General features: G+C 36.8%; 1 protein-coding gene, 1 long non-coding RNA gene and 1 other non-coding gene across 3 annotated transcripts in view; 1 reads left to right on the top strand and 2 right to left on the bottom strand.

The window, feature by feature from the left end:
* Nucleotides 1–3051, top strand: part of LOC119190595 — a 16146-nt gene extending 13095 nt beyond the window's left edge. Inside the window, exons 2-3 of the long non-coding RNA XR_005113015.1 lie at nucleotides 2195–2305; nucleotides 2960–3051. This is a non-coding gene — a long non-coding RNA (uncharacterized LOC119190595). The remainder of the gene's footprint in view (nucleotides 1–2194; nucleotides 2306–2959) is intronic.
* Nucleotides 1–8557, bottom strand: part of LOC119190594 — a 95222-nt gene that overhangs the window by 43652 nt on the left and 43013 nt on the right. The gene's annotated exons all lie outside the window — the stretch shown is intronic.
* Nucleotides 7235–7306, bottom strand: Trnae-cuc. The gene has a single exon. It is a non-coding gene; the product is annotated as a tRNA-Glu (tRNA).

The raw sequence follows: 8557 nt of genomic DNA, 5'->3' as shown, positions 1-8557 counted from the left end.
AATTCACACTATCGACGGCCCTCGATTTGTACCGGGACAAATTATTGAGACCAAAGCTGGCCCTACTTTTATACCAGGTCAAGTAATATCTACAGAAGATGAAGGTTCAAGATTTGTCCCCGGGCAAGTAGTGGACACTGAAGAAGGACCAAGATTTGTACCTGGGCGGGTTATAGAAACAGATGACAACGGCGTCACGTTCGTACCCGGGCAAATAGTACAGACACCCGAAGGCTTAAAATTCGTAGCCCCAGACCTGACAGAGGGTGAGGAAGGTCTTGAATTTTCTGTCCAAAGTTTTGTTGTCACTCCCGAAGAATTGAAACTGCTAAAAGTAAAGACAAATCCTAATGACACTACTTCAACTAAGGGAGAACTTACCATAGATACTAAAATGCTAAGACAATTGTCAGAAGCTGGAATGTCAATTGGTCGCCAAGTACCAGCAGATTTGCCAGCAATGTCGTGTTAAACCACACCAAAAACGCCGAAGCTTTAAAAGCATTTGTGACAGATTTGGATTGAAAGACGAAGTTGCAAATCAACTAATGGATGTCATTACTTCAATCATAGAAATGAGTGCTCACTTAAAATCTGAAATACACGAAAATCATAAGAGTGAAACTTCAAGTAATGAAGCCAAAAAAGGAAGAGTCAATAAGAAAAAGATGGAAATTCATGAACGAGATGGATACACCGGCGGCAATGGGCAAAGTGTTCATCAAGAGCACGTCAAAAACTCGATTGCAGCAGCTGTTCTTGCAGCTCTAGTCACTGCTGAACAGTTTGAAGAAATTAACAATAATAACAGCAAGGAAAAGTATCAAATGATCCTCAAGTCTATAGACACCATATTGGGAAAAACCATCGACGCTGACTTGGTATCCGCCATGTACAATATACTTCAAAAAGAAGAAGACAAAGAAAATCTTTGCGAAGAAATCCTGGAAAACACATCAGAATCAAAAGTTAACTTATAAAAATTGCCATCAATAATGTCTTACACAAACATTCCTTAACCGAAGAAGATATAATAGAAAAATTCGGTGATTTTTTGAGTACTGAAAATGAAGTCTTGGGGCCAGCATTCAAAAACATTTCAAAAAGCGACACAAAGCTTTTGCATCACGTATTAGGCTGTATTTCAGAGTCGATCTCATTTATCAGAACTAACCATGAAGCGACAGAGACGCTGCAAAAAGCCATAGTAGCTGCTGTCCAAGAAGCAAGCAGCAAAGAAGTAGAAACTATGCTACAGGAAAACGACAAAGAAAATTTGAAAGAATTAATCATACAATCTGTGGGACTCGCGAAAATACTCGGAATGAGGGACATTGCTTTGAAGTTAATGAAAGTCGTAAATGAAGAAGATAGTTTGTCAAAAATAGCTGCTGATACTACTAGTCTAAATATTTTAAAACGCTTGACAGTTATGAGGAAACTCGCCGATAAAACTCCAAGTTTGCACTCAGCTTTACGCAAATTAGAATCAGACCCAGAACTCGCTCGCACAGATCCTAAACTCAGGGACCTAGTGCGAGAGAGTGCTGCGCTCATGATTATTCCCGAAGACCCACCTTTAATGACCTCTGAAGATGTCCCGCTAAGTTTGCTTCAGCCTGAAAATAGTCTCGCTATGGAAGACTTTTTATTCCAGCGCAGGAAGCATGTTTCTGGGGCTCTTTTGATCATGAAGAAAGGTTTACAAGCGGTTGTTCCTCCGATGAAACTAGCCGGGCAGTACTAACTGGACAAGTAGCGTATACAGTACTCGATGAAAATGGAATCAGACACTTTGAACCATTACATGTATTCTCAGCTTTAAACCTTAGTCAACCGACTGCGCATCGCTTCTCTATGTACAGCTGCCCCGTCGTTGATGACGACGATGAAGACCTCCAAACATTTACTGGATACTGTAACATTAGCAACAATCAAAGAATAACTAGATTAGGCGGCTGGGGAAGAAAATATAGCGGAGTGCTACTGGACCGAGAAAACACTAGGAGCAGAATGAGCAGCTTAGAGACCACACCAAGTTACAAACGATATTCCTCGAGGTCTATGTCGAGATCTCGCTCTAGTTGTAGCAGAAGTCCCCCTAAGGTAACCCTAAACTAGGTTAGTCTTAGAAAATATAAACAATAGTTGCTTTTCGATACTTAATATTTTTTTATTTGTTTGCGGGTAAGAGGGATGTGGTGGTAGCGGCTACGGATTACACCGCGACCGCTGATGACGAGGTGTCACTCAAGTCGGGTGACATTGTTGAGGTTCTCGACAGCAAATCCGCTCTTGGATCCAAGTGAGTACACACTATACGTTTGGCATGCGTTACGCACTACTTTGGTTCTATTACCGCGAACACTTTCTGAATCTCGACTCGCTACACCAAACTAAATCAGACCATTACATTCATCTTTCATCGTTGTCTACCCATTTTGTCTAACGACGTTATAATATTTAACCCACATACGTCATGAACAACCAGGAAACCAGTTTGCGTTGGTGATATATTAAGAATGCATCTTTATAGCATTTGATGGGTCACACATTCCGCCGTGGGCTCTAATACTGTACGATTTTAGCTGGAGTTCGTTGCACCGCGGCTTGCCACACGGTGTGATCTAATTTCGCCTATTATTGCACTTGTTTTCTTACCCGACTGCGATGGCCGTAACGTTGTTTATATAGCTCCATAAACACAGATACATCCCCCACGGCTTCTAAACACAAATTTTGACATATTTAGCACAATCATCAACACAAATTATTTTAGATTCGAGTGTCAAAATAGCGGAAACGACGCCATAATGTAGATAGATTTTATAGATAATCATAAGCATGTATCATTATTATTTCGGGTTGATCACGACTAACATAACCTCATTCTGATCTAGTATTTAACTATCACCGCCGAAGTGACTATCTGATGTCATAATGTGAATTATTGGTACAGGTACAGAGGGCGTGTCTATTGTTACGAGAATCATTTCTTCCAAACCAGAGGTCCGTCTCTGGACTATGTGTTTAGTGTGCCCACATACAAAATGTACTATTACTGATTGAAGAAGAAGACGTGAAGATCATCGTCATTTTGTATCATTGTATATATCTCGCTTGCCAAGATTGTATCATTTATATGTTGTGATCAAATATATGTAATGTGATAACATAGTATTCGACGTGCAGCTATAGTTTTAAGCGGAAAATTCTTGTGCAATATTAATTAAAAGGTATGTAATAAAATTCACAAAACTTGCTGAGTTTCCTTTTAGTGATAATAAAGAGTTAAATATGATTTTATTGTCAATAGAATGAATTAAAGCTTAGCTTTATAGTCATATTGCAATAATGTTTGTAAAAATATTAGTTATAGCAGCATTTATCTAATTATGAAAATAACATGATAAATTTTAATTAGAATAAGTATTTACTTTGCTCTTTGAGGGTAGGGTTTTAAATAAAATAAATGAAATACGCTTCAAAACTTTTGCACAACTGTTTTATTTGACATGAATCAATTCCGTCGCTTATAACACAGGACAGGTCCTGAACCAAAAGAATATTGCAATAAAGTAAAATAAAATTCTACATACAGCATTTAGTTCAATCATATACCAGTTACATTTGCTTTAATAATGTGTTAAAATATCTTTGTCATTTCGATTGTTTGCTTTATTTGCTTTAAATTTAAAACTGAACCAACTGGCGAGGCGCCAGAGTTTTGAACCATAACGCAGAGAAAAGACACGACTCCTGCTTTAAATAAAGATGTACATAAGTTAATATATATTCAATTATATTATATACAATTTATTGTCCAAACTATCTAATACCCTAGGAAGACAAATGTTGAACGAGTTAAAATGATTCATTCAAAGCGTAGTGTCCAATCGATGACTCCGTTATCTAGAATAACCAGGAATTACTCTGACTCACAATATTTACTACCCCATAAATATCACTATACTGTTAAATGGCAGAAGAAAGTGCTATAATGATACCAATAGGTTTGTTTGTTCAGTTTTAAAATTAATATATCGAGATATATAGTTTCAATTTTAATGTGATATGTAATTATCAGAACTTCTTTTATTATAAATAATCATTTAAAGAAAAGGTATGACAGATTCAATTTTATATTTTAAAATGTTAACTACAGTCAAATTTTAAATTTACATAAATGTTAAATATAAATAAACAGAAAAATATCACTAGTGAATATGCCAAATATAAAAATAGTAAAAAGGGGAGAAGTCAAAGATTTAACACACATATCTTGAAATAAGTGTAAGATTGAAATAATTAGAATACGTTTCTCGTAATAACGTGAACATTAAAAAGTGTAAAAAATAGATAGGAATAAACATATAAGAGTACCGATAGAATACTTAATTAAAAAGCCTTCAGCGTTAGTAAATTCCATATTTGCAGAAGTTCACAATTCTTAAAATAATGCAGCTTTGTTTAAAGCCATCTAAAAATACACAAAAGTAGGAAAAGTCCAGACGAAACCGCAGGCTGGACGCTAGGTTTAGATCTAGGCGTGCGTTTCCGTTGGCGCGCCGCCAAACCGATCCAGGTGGAGTGCCGCTAGCACCACTTCGATTTATAGCTTCGTACCTATCTCAGAGACTAGGGTAATACACTTGAAACTACACACAGACACCACATCAGAATCTTATGTATAAAAATGGGAGGATCTCCCAATAATTCTCAATGTACAGTAAGGTTCACCAACTTCGTCGTGAGAGTCACTATAATTAAAAATGCCGTTGCGTATTTTCAATAAGGGTATAGATGTACGTTATAATATATTTTGGATCAAATGAAGAACTTATAATGTCATTTATTTAATTAGTTAAACTCAACCTAGTGTACTTTGTTTACCAGATTATATATAATAAAAGTCTGGTTTCAACTCTAAAACTGAGCAATCCTTTGTTTCACGGTTTGAAAAGCATATCTAAAAGCTAATTAAATCACAGATAAGCTAAATATAGCAATTAAGACTAAAGTACTATCCAATCTATCAGAAAAGAGTCAATGTCTTGTAAATTCCCAACACACGAAGGTTCATGAAGGGCTTAGACAAACGTATGTTGCAAGGAAGCCCGAATGGTGCCACGCTGACGTCACAAAGTTTCTGGGCCAGCCTGAAATAGCACGCAAGTTGCGCCTGCGCGCAACAACTCCCAACTAATTAGTAATTGTGGGTTATGACGTACTAGCGTCTGTGTTGTGTAACAATCATAACACCATGAAATATCAACAATTTTATTGCCAGTTAGTAACCTTCGAGTTGGCAGAGTTAAACTCGTAGTTTTGAAAGCTAAGAATACTGTGCAACTTGTTAGGCTTCTTGATTACAATTTCTGTATTTCGATGTATTCTGGCAAATTTATAACGTGGTCATGGTAACAAAATAATCTATAGAAACAGTGTTTAGAATAATAATTTTATTATACGGCTACTTCACAATTACAGAAGGACTTGACTTGTTCAGATCTTTATAATTTTAACATTAGAGAGGTCGCTTACCTATAAAATTAGTGATCTGCAAAATAGTCAAGCGTTGTCATGTACCTGTTTGAAATACATCGATGCTAGTGAAATTGGGTCATGAAGCTGAGGCTTAACGTGATAGATTACGGTACAAACATATGACAGAAAAAACGTTAGTAAAATTATCCATAAACAACCATTGTTGTATGCTGGCGCAATACATATCAATTGAGAAATAAAAGCTAATAAATGAATTTGCATTGTTAAGCTTTAAAGATTACATATCGAGCAGTTGGAGAGTTGGCAAGTCAGGGACAAAACCTTTAATAAGTGTGAGAGAAACGAGACGACTCTCGACAAAGCCGAAACTAACCGACTACCTCTTTCCAAAGTTAATGTTTATTTCTACTAAGAATCGTACATTTATTCCACTCTTTCTATTCTTTGAGGTTTAATATTTACTACCGTCTAACAGGCGTAATTTCACTTATTTTCTTTATTATCTACCTCCACATTTTGACTCGCCGTGTCCATCTTGACGTGTAGATCCTCTGTAACGTGGATACAGCGTCACCTTGCTTATTGACTGACAGGTACTCTTGTGCCAAGTTCCTCGAAAAACATTAAAATAGCCACTCGCAAATAAACGAGATAGACACCGCTGCAACCCTGACACTGAAAGTGACAACGTCAAACGGCTGATGGATGGCGACATTACCTCAACCCACTCAGAACGCGAATATCTATATGGATATGTGCATTAATAAATTCTTTCGAATGATGGACATGTTTGTAGAATATATTTTCGATTACTTATCCTCGCCCAGGAATATGATTGGAATCAGAAACATTTTAAGTCTCAAAATTACTGGTACTGCCTTCAATGTCCTTCAAACTGGAACACAGCAGTGGTTATACAACGTTATTAGGCGGTAAAGATATTGCAGATATACATACGTTAATCAAGCCTGATTCTCGCTTAGAAGAAGTCTATCTAATAGCCAATGTAATAATTCAAATGGCCCAAACGAATAATGAGAAAATTTAAAAAGAAATCTGTGTTCGAGACCAGCATTTTATGGTATACAGACTGTAGAAGACCTAATATCGCAAAGTCAGTAGACACTTTTATACAATTTGGAATTTGAAATATACTTAGCAACTTTCTATCAAAGATTATAATTACTTCATGGTGTAATAGTAATTCAAATCAATTGTGAGTTGAACACAAACACTTGAAACAGGTAATTCAACTTGAGAAAATGTAGCAGACGGGGCGTCTGCCAATACTATTGCTTTCAATGACTCATACAAAACATAAGATGCATATACCATGTAGACTGAACTGCGTTGTAGTAATAAAATACAGGAGTATTTATAAAGGATTGTAGGTACGTATATTACTGCAAATGTTTATCATGTAACCTGCTGAAATTAAAATTCATCGAGTTGTCTTGGCTTTGTTATATACCTAATAAGGATCACCAGTTTATGTTTACACCATCTGATTTGACTCACTTATATATATATATATAAGCTAGTCTTTATTCTATCTTCTATCACTTCGCCTTGCTAAAGTAGGTATATCCGTCCCATGATGAGATAGGTTGCTAGTCTGCAGAGTTTTCATAATTAAAATTACGGTAGATATATTATTACGTCGCATTGTAGCTATAGTCACCTGGTGTAGCAAAAAAAAAGAAAGTTTTCATTTTCAAAACAAATATTCCGATACCGGGAATCGAACCCGAGCCTCCTGGGTGAGAGCCAGGTATCCTAGCCACTAGACCATATCGGATGTGCTTGTTTCAACTAAAAAGCTGGCCAAGATGCCAAAAGAGTATTTTTTGTTCGTTACACTGAAAATAGCGAACGAAGCGCTTCAAGAGTTCTAGAGTGATACTCCATGACTACCAAAATATTCTAAATCCGATTTCAATAAACAATCATAATGTCTAAGGATCAATCACACCTTTACTTTAATACTGTTGCGTAACGCAACCTCTCTACACCTGATGGAGAGTAGTTATAGCCTTAAGACAATGTTGTAAAAGATAATTAATTATCCCTCGTCAGTCGACACAATTATGCCGGCCTGTTCGCAACCGAATATATACAGGTAAATTCCGGAACGTGACATTATTATCTACGTAGGAAACTGGCGACTTTAAATTTTCGTATACTCCACGGCTATAATCACTGAATAATTAACTTGACAATAGTTACTAAGCAACATTTTCATTACTTCTCAAATCTGCTACTGATGAGATCTTCTCAGTTAGTAATGCAATTACAAGATGACGTATGAATTTCGACAATTTGACTCATACACGATTACCAATTTGTTAGTACAAAAAGCACGAACTAATGACTCATCTCGGAATCATGATGTTAGTGCCTCCCCATAGTTTGTAACTAACAGACCATAGCCCTGTTTCATGAATCCCTCCCTCTCCCAGGGGCACGCGGCTGGCCAGCCTCGACGTGACAGCTACCGTCCTGGACAGCACGGCAGCGAAGCACAAGATATCTGTTCGACCGAAGAAAAAACATCCGAAAAGCAAATCTGGCAGCAAAATTAACGAAAACAACGAAAGGTAATGTATTGTGTGATCGTCAAAAACCTGCATGTCAAATATTAATAATAATATCAGCCCTGTATTATATACTTGCCCACTGCTGAGTACGGGCCTCCTCTACTACCGAGAGGGATTAGGCCTTAGTCCACCACGCTGGCCTAATGCTGTCAAACATTACTTTGTAGATACTTCGTTCTTCATTCACACTTCTAGATAAACAAGGTAATAAGTCTCAAGAACATAATTAGAATAAGAAATACTATACTCGACATGTAATACCTACACAACGTTGCCTTCCAAGCTATGATCAAACAAGTTACGTTTTCGCTAAACAGAAGGAAGAAAATACTTTTTAATGGTTTACAATAGCAACAAACAGCATGTACGACACTCTATATCAAGATTTCAAGATATCTCATGCTGTTCACTCAAATCACCCCGTCGTTTGTCGACGGGCTGTTCTAACAGTA

The sequence above is a fragment of the Manduca sexta genome, chromosome 25 (genome assembly GCF_014839805.1).
Source record: "Manduca sexta isolate Smith_Timp_Sample1 chromosome 25, JHU_Msex_v1.0, whole genome shotgun sequence".
Classification (NCBI taxonomy): domain Eukaryota; kingdom Metazoa; phylum Arthropoda; class Insecta; order Lepidoptera; family Sphingidae; genus Manduca; species Manduca sexta.
Note: the sequence above shows the minus strand (reverse complement) of the source record. Positions and strands in the feature narration are given on the sequence as shown.